The 17,246-nt window shown below is 45.5% G+C and overlaps 1 protein-coding gene and 1 long non-coding RNA gene across 2 annotated transcripts in view; both read left to right on the top strand.

Annotated features, from left to right (window-relative positions):
- Nucleotides 1-17,246, top strand: part of LOC142483133 (acid-sensing ion channel 2-like) — a gene marked incomplete at its 5' end in the record, with an annotated part of 91,427 nt that overhangs the window by 66,835 nt on the left and 7,346 nt on the right.
- Nucleotides 570-15,774, top strand: LOC142483131 (uncharacterized). Its single transcript, XR_012797250.1, has 3 exons — nt 570-718; nt 15,184-15,263; nt 15,659-15,774. It is a non-coding gene; the product is annotated as an uncharacterized LOC142483131 (long non-coding RNA).

Raw genomic sequence — 17,246 nt, 5'->3', positions numbered from 1 at the left:
AGTCTCTTCTTCACATGTGCAGAGCTTCCCAAACCTCACAGGTCTCTTTTTCACATGTACGAAGATTCCCAAACCTCACAGGTTTCTTCTTCATTTGTACAGAGCTTCCCAAAGCTCACAGGTCTCTTCTTCACATGTACAGAGCTTCCCAAACCTCACAGGTCTCTTCTTCACATGTACAGAGCTTTCCAAACCTCACAGGTCTCTTCTTCACATGTACAGAGCTTTCCAAACCTCACAGGTCTCTTCTTCACATGTACAGAGCTTTCCAAATCTCACAGGTCTCTTCTTCACATATCCAGAGCTTTCAAAACCTCACAGGTCTCTTCTTCACATGTACAGAGCTTTAAAACCTCACAGGTCTCTTCTTCACATGTACAGAGCTTTAAAACTTCACAGGTCTCTTCTTCACACGTACAGAGCTTTCCAAACCTCACAGGTCTCTTCATCACATGTACAGAGCTTCCCAAACCTCACAGGTCTCTTCTTCGTATCTACAGAGCTTCCCAAACCTCACAGGTCTCTTCTTCACATGTACAGAGCTTCCCAAAGCTCACAGGTCTCTTCTTCACATGTACAGAGCTTTCCAAACCTCACAGGTCTCTTCTTCACATGTACAGAGCTTCCCAAACCCCACAGGTCTCTTCTTCACATATACAGAGCTTCCCAAACCTCACAGGTCTCTTCTTCACGTGTACAGAGCTTTAAAACCTCACAGGTCTCTTCTTCACGTTACAGAGCTTTCCAAACCTCACAGGTCTCCTTCACATGTACAGAGCTTTCCCAAACCTCACAGGTCTCTTCTTCACATCTACAGAGCTTTCCAAACCTCACAGGTCTCTTCTTCGTATCTACAGAGATCCCCAAACCTCACAGGTCTCTTCTACACATGTACAGAGCTACCCAAACCTCACAGGTCTCTTCTTCGCATGTACAGAGCTTTCCAAACCTCACAGGTCTCTTCTTTATATGTACATTGATTTCCAAACCTCACAGGTCTCTTCTACGCATGTACAGAGCTTTCCAAACCTCACAGGTCTCTTCTTTATATGTACATTGATTTCCAACCCTCACAGGTCTCTTCTTCACATGTGCAGTGCTTCCCAAACCTCACAGGTCTCTTCTTCGCATGTACAGAGCTTTCCAAACCTCACAGGTCTCTTCTTCACATGTGCAGAGCTTCCCAAACCTCACAGGTCTCTTCTTCGCATGTACAGAGCTTTCCAAACCTCACAGGTCTCTTCTTCACATGTGCAGAGCTTCCCAAACCTCACAGGTCTCTTCTTCACATGTACAGAGCTTTCAAAACCTCACAGGTCTCTTCTTCACATGTGCAGAGCTTCCCAAACCTCACAGGTCTATTCTTCGCATGTACAGAGCTTTCCAAACCTCACAGGTCTCTTCATCACAACTACAGAGCTTCCCAAACCTCACAGGTCTCTTCTTCACATGTGCAGAGCTTCCCAAACCTCACAGGTCTCTTCTTCACATGTGCAGAGCTTCCCAAACCTCACAGGTCTCTTCTTCGCATGTACAGAGCTTTCCAAACCTCACAGGTCTCTTCTTCACATGTGCAGAGCTTCCCAAACCTCACAGGTCTCTTCTTCGCATGTACAGAGCTTTCAAAACCTCACAGGTCTCTTCTTCACATGTGCAGAGCTTCCCAAACCTCACAGGTCTCTTCTTCGCATGTACAGAGCTTTCCAAACCTCACAGGTCTCTTCATCACAACTACAGAGCTTTCAAAACCTCACAAGTCTCTTTTTCACATGTACAGAGCTTTCCAAACCTCACAGGTCTCTTCTTCACATGTTCAGAGATTTCCAAACCTCACAGGTCTCTTCTTCACATGTACAGAGCTTTAAAACCTCACAGGTCTCTTCTTCACGTTACAGAGCTTTCCAAACCTCACAGGTCTCCTTCACATGTACAGAGCTTTCCCAAACCTCACAGGTCTCTTCTTCACATCTACAGATCTTTCCAAACCTCACAGGTCTCTTCTTCGTATCTACAGAGCTACCCAAACCTCACAGGTCTCTTCTACACATGTACAGAGCTACCCAAACCTCACAGGTCTCTTCTTCGCATGTACAGAGCTTTCCAAACCTCACAGGTCTCTTCTTCGTATCTACAGAGCTACCCAAACCTCACAGGTCTCTTCTACGCATGTACAGAGCTTTCCAAACCTCACAGGTCTCTTCTTCACATGTGCAGTGCTTCCCAAACCTCACAGGTCTCTTCTTCGCATGTACAGAGCTTTCCAAACCTCACAGGTCTCTTCTTCACATGTGCAGAGCTTCCCAAACCTCACAGGTCTCTTCTTCGCATGTACAGAGCTTTCCAAACCTCACAGGTCTCTTCTTCACATGTGCAGAGCTTCCCAAACCTCACAGGTCTCTTCTTCGCATGTACAGAGCTTTCAAAACCTCACAGGTCTCTTCTTCACATGTGCAGAGCTTCCCAAACCTCACAGGTCTCTTCTTCGCATGTACAGAGCTTTCCAAACCTCACAGGTCTCTTCATCACAACTACAGAGCTTCCCAAACCTCACAGGTCTCTTCTTCACATGTGCAGAGCTTCCCAAACCTCACAGGTCTCTTCTTCACATGTGCAGAGCTTCCCAAACCTCACAGGTCTCTTCTTCGCATGTACAGAGCTTTCCAAACCTCACAGGTCTCTTCTTCACATGTGCAGAGCTTCCCAAACCTCACAGGTCTCTTCTTCGCATGTACAGAGCTTTCAAAACCTCACAGGTCTCTTCTTCACATGTGCAGAGCTTCCCAAACCTCACAGGTCTCTTCTTCGCATGTACAGAGCTTTCCAAACCTCACAGGTCTCTTCATCACAACTACAGAGCTTTCAAAACCTCACAAGTCTCTTTTTCACATGTACAGAGCTTTCCAAACCTCACAGGTCTCTTCTTCACATGTTCAGAGATTTCCAAACCTCACAGGTCTCTTCTTCGCATTTACAGAGCTTTCCAAACCTCACATGTCTCTTCTTCACATGTACAGAGCTTCTCAAACCTCACAGGTCTCTTCTTCACATGTTCAGAGATTTCCAAACCTCACAGGTCTCTTCTTCGCATGTACAGAGCTTCCCAAACCTCACAGGTCTCTTCTTCATATGTACAGAGCTTCCCAAACCTCACAGGTCTCTTCTTCACATGTGCAGAGCTTTCCCAACGTCACAGGTCTCTTCTTCACATGTACAGAGCTTTCCAACCTCACAGGTCTCTTCATCACATGTACAGAGCTTTCCAAACCTCACAGGTCTCTTCTTCACATGTACAGAGCTTTCCAAACCTCACAGGTCTCTTCTTCACATGTACAGAGCTTTCCAAACCTCACAGGTCTCTTCTTCACATGTACAGAGCTTCCCAAACCTCACAGGTCTCTTCTTCATATGTACAGAGCTTTCCAAACCTCACAGGTCTCTTCTTCACATGTGCAGAGCTTTCCCAACCTCACAGGTCTCTTCTTCACATGTACAGAGCTTTCCAACCTCACAGGTCTCTTCATCACATGTACAGAGCTTTCCAAACCTCACAGGTCTCTTCTTCACATGTACAGAGCTTTCCAAACCTCACAGGTCTCTTCTTCCCATGTACAGAGCTTTCCAAACCTCACAGGTCTCTTCTTCACATGTACAGAGCTTTAAAACCTCACAGGTCTCTTCTTCATATGTACAGAGCTTTCCAAACCTCACAGGTCTCTTCTTCACATGTGCAGAGCTTTCCCAACCTCACAGGTCTCTTCTTCACATGTACAGAGCTTTCCAACCTCACAGGTCTCTTCATCACATGTACAGAGCTTTCCAAACCTCACAGGTCTCTTCTTCACATGTACAGAGCTTTCCAAACCTCACAGGTCTCTTCTTCCCATGTACAGAGCTTTCCAAACCTCACAGGTCTCTTCTTCACATGTACAGAGCTTTAAAACCTCACAGGTCTCTTCTATACATGTACAGAGCTTCCCAAACCTCACAGGTCCTTCTTCACGTTACAGAGCTTTAAAACCTCACAGGTCTCTTCTTCACGTTACAGAGCTTTCCAAACCTCACAGGTCTCTTCTTCACATGTACAGAGGTTTCCCAAACCTCACAGATCTCTTCTTAACATGTACAGAGCTTTAAAACCTCACAGGTCTCTTCTTCACCTGTACAGAGCTTTCCAAACCTCACAGGTCTCTTCTTCACCTGTACAGAGCTTCCCAAACCTCACAGGTCTCTTCTTCTTTTCTACAGAGCTTCCCAAACCTCACAGGTCTCTTCTTCACATGTACAGAGCTTCCCAAACCTCACAGGTCTCTTCTTCATATGTACAGAGCTTCCCAAACCTCACAGGTCTCTTCTACACATGTACAGAGCTTCCCAAACCTCACAGGTCTCTTCTTCACAAGTACAGAGCTTCCCAAACCTCACAGGTCTCTTCTTCATATGTACAGAGCTTCCCAAAGCTCACAGGTCTCTTATTCGCGTGTACAGAGCTTTCCAAACCTCACAGGTCTCTTCTTCATATGTACAGAGCATTCCAAACCTCCCAGGTCTCTTCTTCACATGTACAGAGCTTTCCAAACCTCACAGGTCTCTTCTTCACATGTACAGAGCTTTCCAAACCTCACAGGTCTCTTTTTCACATGTACAGAGCTTTACAAACCTCACAGGTCTCTTCTTTATATGTACATTGATTTCCAAACCTCACAGGTCTCTTATTCGCGTGTACAGAGCTTTCCAAACCTCACAGGTCTCTTCTTCACATGTACAGAGCTTTACAAACCTCACAGGTCTCTTCTTTATATGTACATTTATTTCCAAACCTCACAGGTCTCTTCTTCACATGTGCAGAGCTTCCCAAACCTCACAGGTCTCTTCTTCACGTTACAGAGCTTTCCAAACCTCACAGGTCTCTTCTTCACATGTACAGAGCTTTCCAAACCTCACAAGTCTATTCTTCACATGTACAGAGCTTCCCAAACCTCACAGGTCTCTTCTTCATATCTACAGAGCTTCCCAAACCTCACAGGTCTCTTCTTCACATGTACAGAGCTTCCCAAACCTCACAGGTCTATTCTTCACATGTACAGAGCTTTAAAACCTCACAGGTCTCTTCTTCATGTGTACAGAGATCTCCAAACCTCACATGTCTCTTCTTCACATGTACAGAGCTTTCCAAACCTCACAGGTCTCTTCTTTATATGTACATTGATTTCCAAACCTCACAGGTCTCTTCTTCATATGTACAGAGCTTTAAAACCTCACAGGTCTCTTCTTCACATGTACAGAGAATTCCAAACCTCATAGGTCTCTTCTTCACACGTACAGGGAATTCCAAACCTCACAGGTCTCTTCATCACATGTACAGAGCTTCCCAAACCTCACAGGTCTCTTCTTCACATGTACAGAGCTTTCCAAACCTCACAGGTCTCTTCTTCACATGTACAGAGCTTCCCAAACCTCACTGGTCTCTTCTTCACATGTACAGAGATTTCCAAACCTCACAGGTCTCTTCTTCGTATCTACAGAGCTTCCCAAAGCTCACAGGTCTCTTCTTCACGTGTACAGAGCTTCCCAAACCTCACAGGTCTCTTCTACACATGTACAGAGCTTTCCAAACCTCACAGGTCTCTTCTTCACATGTACAGAGCTTTCCAAACCCCACAGGTCTCTTCTTCACATATCCAGAGCTTTCAAAACCTCACAGGTCTCTTCTTCACAATGTACAGAGCTTTAAAACCTCACAGGTCTCTTCTTCACGTTACAGAGCTTTCCAAACCTCACAGGTCCCTTCTTCACATGTACAGAGCTTTCCTAAACCTCACAGGTCTCTTCTTCACCTGTACAGAGCTTTCCAAACCTCACGGGTCTCTTCTTCGTATCTACAGAGCTTCCCAGAGCTCACATGTCTCTTCTTCACATCTACAGAGCTTCCCAAACCTCACAGCTCTCTTCTTCACATGTACAGAGCTTCCCAAACCTCACATGTCTCTTCTTCGCATGTACAGAGCTTTCCAAACCTCACAGGTCTCTTCTTCACATGTACAGAGCTTTACAAACCTCACAGGTCTTTTCTTTATATGTACATTGATTTCCAAACCTCACAGGTCTCTTCTTCACGTTACAGAGCTTTCCAAACCTCACAGGTCTCTTCTTCACATGTACAGAGCTTTCCAAACCTCGCAAGTCTCTTCTTCACCTGTACAGAGCTTCCCAAACCTCACAGGTCTCTTCTTCATATCTACAGAGCTTCCCAAACCTCACAGGTCTCTTCTTCACATGTACAGAGCTTCCCAAACCTCACAGGTCTCTTCTTCACATGTTCAGAGCTTTAAAACCTCACAGGTCTCTTCTTCACATGTACAGAGCTTCCAAACCTCACAGGTCTCTTCTTCACATGTGCAGAGCTTCCAAACCTCACAGGTCTCTTCTTCATATGTACAGAGCTTCCCAAACCTCACAAGTCTCTTCTTCACATGTGCAGAGCTTCCCAAACCTCACAGGTCTCTTTTTCACATGTACGAAGATTCCCAAACCTCACAGGTTTCTTCTTCATTTGTACAGAGCTTCCCAAAGCTCACAGGTCTCTTCTTCACATGTACAGAGCTTCCCAAACCTCACAGGTCTCTTCTTCACATGTACAGAGCTTTCCAAACCTCACAGGTCTCTTCTTCACATGTACAGAGCTTTCCAAACCTCACAGGTCTCTTCTTCACATGTACAGAGCTTTCCAAATCTCACAGGTCTCTTCTTCACATATCCAGAGCTTTCAAAACCTCACAGGTCTCTTCTTCACATGTACAGAGCTTTAAAACCTCACAGGTCTCTTCTTCACATGTACAGAGCTTTAAAACTTCACAGGTCTCTTCTTCACACGTACAGAGCTTTCCAAACCTCACAGGTCTCTTCATCACATGTACAGAGCTTCCCAAACCTCACAGGTCTCTTCTTCGTATCTACAGAGCTTCCCAAACCTCACAGGTCTCTTCTTCACATGTACAGAGCTTCCCAAAGCTCACAGGTCTCTTCTTCACATGTACAGAGCTTTCCAAACCTCACAGGTCTCTTCTTCACATGTACAGAGCTTCCCAAACCCCACAGGTCTCTTCTTCACATATACAGAGCTTCCCAAACCTCACAGGTCTCTTCTTCACGTTACAGAGCTTTCCAAACCTCACAGGTCTCCTTCACATGTACAGAGCTTTCCCAAACCTCACAGGTCTCTTCTTCACATCTACAGAGCTTTCCAAACCTCACAGGTCTCTTCTTCGTATCTACAGAGATCCCCAAACCTCACAGGTCTCTTCTACACATGTACAGAGCTACCCAAACCTCACAGGTCTCTTCTTCGCATGTACAGAGCTTTCCAAACCTCACAGGTCTCTTCTTTATATGTACATTGATTTCCAAACCTCACAGGTCTCTTCTACGCATGTACAGAGCTTTCCAAACCTCACAGGTCTCTTCTTTATATGTACATTGATTTCCAACCCTCACAGGTCTCTTCTTCACATGTGCAGTGCTTCCCAAACCTCACAGGTCTCTTCTTCGCATGTACAGAGCTTTCCAAACCTCACAGGTCTCTTCTTCACATGTGCAGAGCTTCCCAAACCTCACAGGTCTCTTCTTCGCATGTACAGAGCTTTCCAAACCTCACAGGTCTCTTCTTCACATGTGCAGAGCTTCCCAAACCTCACAGGTCTCTTCTTCACATGTACAGAGCTTTCAAAACCTCACAGGTCTCTTCTTCACATGTGCAGAGCTTCCCAAACCTCACAGGTCTATTCTTCGCATGTACAGAGCTTTCCAAACCTCACAGGTCTCTTCATCACAACTACAGAGCTTCCCAAACCTCACAGGTCTCTTCTTCACATGTGCAGAGCTTCCCAAACCTCACAGGTCTCTTCTTCACATGTGCAGAGCTTCCCAAACCTCACAGGTCTCTTCTTCGCATGTACAGAGCTTTCCAAACCTCACAGGTCTCTTCTTCACATGTGCAGAGCTTCCCAAACCTCACAGGTCTCTTCATCACATGTACAGAGCTTTCCAAACCTCACAGGTCTCTTCTTCACATGTACAGAGCTTTCCAAACCTCACAGGTCTCTTCTTCCCATGTACAGAGCTTTCCAAACCTCACAGGTCTCTTCTTCACATGTACAGAGCTTTAAAACCTCACAGGTCTCTTCTATACATGTACAGAGCTTCCCAAACCTCACAGGTCCTTCTTCACGTTACAGAGCTTTAAAACCTCACAGGTCTCTTCTTCACGTTACAGAGCTTTCCAAACCTCACAGGTCTCTTCTTCACATGTACAGAGGTTTCCCAAACCTCACAGGTCTCTTCTTAACATGTACAGAGCTTTAAAACCTCACAGGTCTCTTCTTCACCTGTACAGAGCTTTCCAAACCTCACAGGTCTCTTCTTCACCTGTACAGAGCTTCCCAAACCTCACAGGTCTCTTCTTCTTTTCTACAGAGCTTCCCAAACCTCACAGGTCTCTTCTTCACATGTACAGAGCTTCCCAAACCTCACAGGTCTCTTCTTCATATGTACAGAGCTTCCCAAACCTCACAGGTCTCTTCTACACATGTACAGAGCTTCCCAAACCTCACAGGTCTCTTCTTCACAAGTACAGAGCTTCCCAAACCTCACAGGTCTCTTCTTCATATGTACAGAGCTTCCCAAAGCTCACAGGTCTCTTATTCGCGTGTACAGAGCTTTCCAAACCTCACAGGTCTCTTCTTCATATGTACAGAGCATTCCAAACCTCACAGGTCTCTTCTTCACACGTACAGAGCTTCCCAAACCTCACAGGTCTCTTCTTCACAATGTACAGAGCTTTAAAACCTCACAGGTCTCTTCTTCACGTTACAGAGCTTTCCAAACCTCACATGTCTCCTTCACATGTACAGAGCTTTCCCAAACCTCACAGGTCTCTTCTTCACATCTACAGAGCTTTCCAAACCTCACAGGTCTCTTCTACACATGTACAGAGCTTTCCAAACCTCACAGGTCTCTTCTTCGCATGTACAGAGCTTTCCAAACCTCACAGGTCTCTTCTTTATATGTACATTGATTTCTAAACCTCACAGGTCTCTTCTTCACGTTACAGAGCTTTCCAACCCTCACAGATCTCTTCTTCACATGTGCAGTGCTTCCCAAACCTCACAGGTCTCTTCTTCGCATGTACAGAGCTTTCCAAACCTCACAGGTCTCTTCTTCGCATGTACAGAGTTTCCCCAACCTCACAGTTCTCTTCTTCACATGTTCAGAGCTTCCCAAACCTCACAGGTCTCTTCTTCACGTGTACAGAGCTTTCCAAACCTCACAGGTCTCTTCTTCACATGTGCAGAGCTTCCCAAACCTCACAGGTCTCTTCTTCGCATGTACAGAGCTTTCCAAACCTCACAGGTCTCTTCTTCACATGTGCAGAGCTTCCCAAACCTCACAGGTCTCTTCTTCGCATGTACAGAGCTTTCCAAACCTCACAGGTCTCTTCATCACAACTACAGAGCTTCCCAAACCTCACAGGTCTCTTCTTCACATGTATAATGCTTCCTAAACCTCACAAGTCTCTTTTTCACATGTACAGAGCTTTCCAAACCTCACAGGTCTCTTCTTCACATGTACAGAGCTTTCCAAACCTCACAGGTCTCTTCTTCACATGTATAATGCTTCCTAAACCTCACAAGTCTCTTTTTCACATGTACAGAGCTTTAAAACCTCACAGGTCTATTCTTCACATGTACAGAGCTTTACAAACCTCACAGGTCTCTTCTTCACGTTATAGAGCTTTCCAACCCTCACAGGTCTCTTCTTCATATGTACAGAGCTTCACAAACCTCACAGATCTCTTCTTCACATGTACAGAGCTTTAAAACCTCACAGGTCTCTTCTTCACATGTACAGAGCATTCCAATCCTCACAGGTCTCTTCTTCACGTGTACAGAGCTTTCCAAACCTCACAGGTCTCTTCTTCACATGTTCAGAGATTTCCAAACCTCACAGGTGTCTTCTTCGCATGTACAGAGCTTCCCAAACCTCACAGGTCTCTTCTTCGTATCTACAGAGCTTCTCAAACCTCACAGGACTCTTCTTCACATGTTCAGAGTTTTCCAAACCTCACAGGTCTCTTCTTCGCATGTACAGAGCTTACCAAACCTCACAGGTCTCTTCTTCACATGTACAGAGCTTTCCAAACCTCACAGGTCTCTTCTTCGCATGTACAGAGCTTCCCAAACCTCACAGGTCTCTTCTTCATATGTACAGAGCTTCCCAAACCTCACAGGTCTCTTCTTCACATGTGCAGAGCTTTCCCAACCTCACAGGTCTCTTCTTCACATGTACAGAGCTTTCCAACCTCACAGGTCTCTTCATCACATGTACAGAGCTTTCCAAACCTCACAGGTCTCTTCTTCACATGTACAAAGCTTTCCAAACCTCACAGGTCTCTTCTTCCCATGTACAGAGCTTTCCAAACCTCACAGGTCTCTTCTTCACATGTACAGAGATTCCCAACACTCACAGGTCTCTTCTTCACATATACAGAGCTTCCCAAACCTCACAGGTCTCTTCTTCACGTGTACAGAGCTTCCCAAACCTCATAGGTCTCTTCTTCACATATACAGAGCTTTCCAACCCTTACAGGTCTCTTCTTCACATGTACAGAGCTTCCCAAACCTCATAGGTCTCTTCTTCACATATACAGAGCTTTCCAACCCTTACAGGTCTCTTCTTCACATGTACAGAGGTTTCCCAAACCTCACAGGTCTCTTCTTCACATGTACAGAGCTTTAAAACCTCACAGGTCTCTTCTTCACCTGTACAGAGCTTCCCAAACCTCACAGGTCTCTTCTTCACCTGTACAGAGCTTCCCAAACCTCACAGGTCTCTTCTTCTTTTCTACAGAGCTTCCCAAAGCTCACAGGTCTCTTCTTCACATGTACAGAGCTTCCCAAACCTCACGCGTCTCTTCTTCATATGTACAGAGCTTCCCAAACCTCACAGGTCTCTTCTTCACAAGTACAGAGCTTCCCAAACCTCACAGGTCTCTTCTACACATGTACAGAGCTTCCCAAACCTCACAGGTCTCTTCTTCACATGTACAGAGCTTCCCAAACCTCACAGGTCTCTTCTTCATATGTACAGAGCTTCCCAAAGCTCACAGGTCTCTTATTCGCGTGTACAGAGCTTTCCAAACCTCACAGGTCTCTTCTTCATATGTACAGAGCATTCCAAATTTCACAGGTCTCTTCTTCACATGTACAGAGCTTCCCAAACCTCACAGGTCTCTTCTTCACACGTACAGAGCTTCCCAAACCTCACAGGTCTCTTCTTCACACGTACAGAGATTCCCAACCCTCACAGGTCTCTTCACATTTACAGAGCTTTCCAAACCTCACAGGTCTCTTCTTCGCATGTACAGAGCTTCCCAAACCTCACAGGTCTCTTCTTGACGTTATAGAGCTTTCCAACCCTCACAGGTCTCTTCTTCATATGTACAGAGCTTTAAAACCTCACAGGTCTCTTCTTCACGCTACAGAGCTTTCCAAACCTCACAGGTCTCTTCTTCACATGTACAGAGCATTCCAATCCTCACGGGTCTCTTCTTCGCATGTTCAGAGCTTTCCAAACCTCACAGGTGTCTTCTTCACGTGTACAGAGCTTTCCAAACCTCACAGGTCTCTTCTTCACATGTGCAGAGCTTTCCAAACCTCACAGGTCTCTTCTTCGCATGTGCAGAGCTTCCCAAACCTCACAGGTCTCTTCTTCGCATGTACAGAGCTTTCCAAACCTCACAGGTCTCTTCATCACATGTACAGAGATTTCCAAACCTCACAGGTCTCTTCTTCACATGTACAGAGCATTCCAAACCTCACAGGTCTCTTCATCACATGTACAGAGCTTCCCAAACCTCACAGGTCTCTTTTTCACATGTACAGAGCTTTCCAAACCTCACAGGTCTCTTCTTCATGTTACAGAGCTTCCCAAACCTCACAGGTCTCTTCTTCGCATGTACAGAGCTTTCCAAACCTCACAGGTCTCTTCATCACATGTACAGAGATTTCCAAACGTCACAGGTCTCTTTTTCACATGTACAGAGCTTTCCAAACCTCACAGGTCTCTTCTTCATGTTACAGAGCTTTCCAAACCTCACAGGTCTCTTCTTCACATGTACAGAGCTTTCCCGAACCTCACAAGTCTCTTCTTCACATGTACAGAGCTTTCCAATCCTCACAGGTCTCTTCTTCACCTGTACAGAGCTTCCCAAACCTCACAGGTCTCTTCTTCGTATCTACAGAGCTTCCCAAGCCTCACAGGTCTCTTCTTCACATGTTCAGAGATTTCCAAACCTCACAGGTGTCTTCTTCGCATGTACAGAACTTACCAAACCTCACAGGTCTCTTCTTCACATGTACAGAGCTTTCCAAACCTCACAGGTCTCTTCTTCGCATGTACAGAGCTTCCCAAACCTCACAGGTCTCTTCTTCATATGTACAGAGCTTCCCAAACCTCACATGTCTCTTCTTCACATGTGCAGAGCTTTCCCAACCTCTCAGGTCTCTTCTTCACATGTACAGAGCTTTCCAACCTCACAGGTCTCTTCATCACATGTACAGAACTTTCCAAATCTCACAGGTCTCTTCTTCGCATGTACAGAGCTTACCAAACCTCACAGGTCTCTTCTTCACATGTACAGAGCTTTCCAAATCTCACAGGTCTCTTCTTCACACGTACAGAGCTTTCCAAACCTCACAGGTCTCTTCATCACATGTACAGAGCTTTCCAAACCTCACAGGTCTCTTCTTCCCATGTACAGAGCTTCCCAAAGCGCACAGGTCTCTACTTCACATGTACAGAGCTTTCCAAACCTCACAGGTCTCTTCTTCACATGTACAGAGATTCCCAACCCTCACAGGTCTCTAGTTCACATGTACAGAGCTTTCCAAACCTCACAGGTCTCTTCTTCACGTGTACAGAGCTTCCCAAACCTCACAGGTCTCTTCTTCACATATACAGAGCTTCCCAAACCTCACAGGTCTCTTATTCACATATACAGAGCTTTCCAAACCTTACAGGTCTCTTCTTCACATGTACAAAGCTTTAAAACCTCACAGGTCTCTTCTTCACGTTACAGAGCTTTCCAAACCTCACAGGTCTCTTCTTCACATGTACAGAGGTTTCCCAAACCTCACAGGTCTCTTCTTCACCTGTACAGAGCTTTAAAACCTCACAGGTCTCTTCTTCACCTGTACAGAGCTTTCCAAACCTCACAGGTCTCTTCTTCACCTGTACAGAGCTTCCCAAACCTCACAGGTCTCTTCTTCTTTTCTACAGAGCTTCCCAAAGCTCACAGGTCTCTTCTTCACATGTACAGAGCTTCCCAAACCTCACAGGTCTCTTCTTCACATGTACAGAGCTTCCCAAACCTCACAGGTCTCTTCTTCACAAGTACAGAGCTTCCCAAACCTCACAGGTCTCTTCTTCACATGTACAGAGCTTCCCAAACCTCAGAGGTCTCTTCTTCACATGTACAGAGCTTCCCAAACCTCACAGGTCTCTTCTTCACAAGTACAGAGCTTCCCAAACCTCACAGGTCTCTTCTTCACCTGTACAGAGATTTCCAAACCTCACAGTACTCTTCTTCATATGTACAGAGCTTCTCAAACCTCACAGGTCTCTTCTACACATGTACAGAGCTTTCCAAACCTCACAGGTCTCTTCTTCACATATACAGAGCTTTCCAAACCTCACAGGTCTCTTCTTCCCATGTACAGAGCTTTCCAAACCTCACAGGTCTCTTCTTCACATGTACAGAGATTCCCAACCCTCACAGGTCTCTACTTCACATGTACAGAGCTTTCCAAACCTCACCGGTCTCTTCTTCACATGTACAGAGGTTTCCCAAACCTCACAGGTCTCTTCTTCACCTGTACAGAGCTTTAAAACCTCACATCTCTCTTCTTCACCTGTACAGAGCTTCCCAAACCTCACAGGTCTCTTCTTCTTTTCTACAGAGCTTCCCAAAGCTCACAGGTCTCTTCTTCACATGTACAGAGCTTCCCAAACCTCACAAGTCTCTTCTTCACATGTACAGAGCTTCCCAAACCTCACAGGTCTCTTCTTCACAAGTACAGAGCTTCCCAAACCTCACAGGTCTCTTCTTCACATGTACAGAGCTTCCCAAACCTCACAGGTCTCTTCTTCATATGTTCAGAGTTTTCCAAACCTCACAGGTCTCTTCTTCACGTGTATAGAGCTTTCCCAAACCTCACAGGTTTTCTTCACATGTTCCGAGATTTCCAAACCTCACAGTACTCTTCTTCATATGTACAGAGCTTCCCAAACCTCACAGGTCTCTTCTTCACCTGTACAGAGCTTTCCAAACCTCACAGGTCTCTTCTTCACAAGTACAGAGCTTCCCAAACCTCACAGGTCTCTTCTTCATATGTACAGAGCTTCCCAAAGCTCACAGGTCTCTTATTCGCGTGTACAGAGCTTTCCAAACCTCACAGGTCTCTTCTTCATATGTACAGAGCATTCCAAACCTCACAGGTCTCTTCTTCACATGTACAGAGCTTTCCCAAACCTCACAGTTCTCTTCTTCGCATGTACAGAGCTTCCCAAACCTCACAGGTCTCTTCACATTTACAGAGCTTTCCAAACCTCACAGGTCTCTTCTTCGCATGTACAGAGCTTCCCAAACCTCACAGGTCTCTTCTTCACATGTACAGAGCTTTAAAACCTCCCAGGTCTCTTCTTCATGTGTACAGAGCTTTCCAAACCTCACAGGTCTCTTCTTCGCATGTACAGAGCTTCCCAAACCTCACAGGTCTCTTCTTCACATGTACAGAGCTTTAAAACCTCACAGGTCTCTTCTTCACATGTACAGAGCTTTAAAACCTCACAGGTCTCTTCTTCATGTGTACAGAGCTTTCCAAACCTCACAGGTCTTTTCTTCGCATGTACAGAGCTTCCCAAACCTCACAGGTCTCTTCTTCACATGTACAGAGCTTTAAAACCTCACAGGTCTCTTCTTCACATGTACAGAGCTTTAAAACCTCACAGGTCTCTTCTTTATGTGTACCGAGCTTCCCAAACCTCCCAGGTCTCTTCTTCACATGTACAGAGCTTCCCAAACCTCACAGGTCTCTTCTTCACATGTACAGAGCTTCCCAAACCTCACAGGTCTCTTCTTCACACGTACAGAGCTTTCCAAACCTCACAGGTCTCTTCTTCACACGTACAGAGCTTCCCAAACCTCACAGGTCTCTTCTTCACATGTACAGAGCGTCCCAAACCTCACAGGTCTCTTCTTCACATGTACAGAGCTTTAAAACCTCACAGGTATCTTCTTCAGATGTACAGAGCTTTAAAACCTCCCAGGTCTCTTCTTCATGTGTACAGAGCTTTCCAAACCTCACAGGTCTCTTCTTCGCATGTACAGAGCTTCCCAAACCTCACAGGTCTCTTCTTCACATGTACAGAGCTTTAAAACCTCACAGGTCTCTTCTTCACATGTACAGAGCTTTAAAACCTCACAGGTCTCTTCTTCATGTGTACAGAGCTTTCCAAACCTCACAGGTCTCTTCTTCGCATGTACAGAGCTTCCCAAACCTCACAGGTCTCTTCTTCACATGTACAGAGCTTTAAAACCTCACAGGTCTCTTCTTCACATGTACAGAGCTTCCCAAACCTCATAGGTCTCTTCTTCACATGTACAGAGCTTTCCAAACCTCACAGGTCTCTTCTTCACATGTACAGAGTTTTCCAAACCTCACAGGTCTCTTCTTCATATGTACAGAGCTTTCCAAACCTCACAGGTCTCTTCTTCACTTGTGCAGAACTTTCCAAACCTCACAGGTCTCTTCTTCACATGTACAGAGCTTCCCAAACCTCACAAGTCTCTTCTTCACATGTACAGAGCTTCCCAAACCTCACAGGTCTCTTCTTCACATGTACAGAGCTTCCCAAACCTCACAGGTCTCTTCTTCACACGTACAGAGCTTCCCAAACCTCACAGGTCTCTTCTTCACATGTACAGAGCGTCCCAAACCTCACAGGTCTCTTCTTCACATGTACAGAGCTTTAAAACCTCACAGGTATCTTCTTCACATGTACAGAGCTTTAAAACCTCCCAGGTCTCTTCTTCATGTGTACAGAGCTTTCCAAACCTCACAGGTCTCTTCTTCGCATGTACAGAGCTTCCCAAACCTCACAGGTCTCTTCTTCACATGTACAGAGCTTTAAAACCTCACAGGTCTCTTCTTCACATGTACAGAGCTTTAAAACCTCACAGGTCTCTTCTTCATGTGTACAGAGCTTTCCAAACCTCACAGGTCTCTTCTTCGCATGTACAGAGCTTCCCAAACCTCACAGGTCTCTTCTTCACATGTACAGAGCTTTAAAACCTCACAGGTCTCTTCTTCACATGTACAGAGCTTCCCAAACCTCACAGGTCTCTTCTTCACATGTACAGAGCTTTCCAAACCTCACAGGTCTCTTCTTCACATGTACAGAGTTTTCCAAACCTCACAGGTCTCTTCTTCATATGTACAGAGCTTTCCAAACCTCACAGGTCTCTTCTTCACTTGTGCAGAACTTTCCAAACCTCACAGGTCTCTTCTTCACATGTACAGAGCTTCCCAAACCTCACAGGTCTCTTCTTCACATGTACAGAGCTTCCCAAACCTCACAGGTCTCTTCTTCACACGTACAGAGCTTCCCAAACCTCACAGGTCTCTTCTTCACATGTACAGAGCTTCCCAAACCTCACAGGTCTCTTCTTCACATGTACAGAGCTTCCCAAACCTCACAGGTCTCTTCTTCACTTGTGCAGTAAAGAACAAGCGTCTAGGTGCATGCACTGGACAAGCTACAAAAAGGCAACAAAAAGGAAGTGCCGGCTGCACTGTTCTAATATAGAGAGTCTCACACTGTATACTGTGCGCAGCTTGGCGCAGATAATAGCGCTAACAGGGCGGTTGATGTTTATTGGTAACTGTATCCTGGTCAGGAGAGATAAGAAGGGATACATAGCACAATACTGTTTTATTCCATTAAAGAAATGAACATTTCCAAACCTCACAGGTCTCTTCTTCATATGTACAGAGCTTTCCCAAACCTCGCAGGTCTCTTCTTCACATGTACAGAGCTTTCTCAAACCTCGCAGGTCTCTTCTTCATATGTACAGAGCTTTCCCAAACCTCACAGGTCTCTTCTTCACATGTACAGAGCTTCCCAAACCTCAC

The sequence above is a fragment of the Ascaphus truei genome, unplaced genomic scaffold (assembly GCF_040206685.1).
Source record: "Ascaphus truei isolate aAscTru1 unplaced genomic scaffold, aAscTru1.hap1 HAP1_SCAFFOLD_298, whole genome shotgun sequence".
Taxonomy (NCBI): Eukaryota; Metazoa; Chordata; class Amphibia; order Anura; family Ascaphidae; genus Ascaphus; species Ascaphus truei.
The sequence above is the reverse complement of the archived record's forward strand: the minus strand, read 5'-3'. Positions and strand labels throughout refer to the sequence as shown.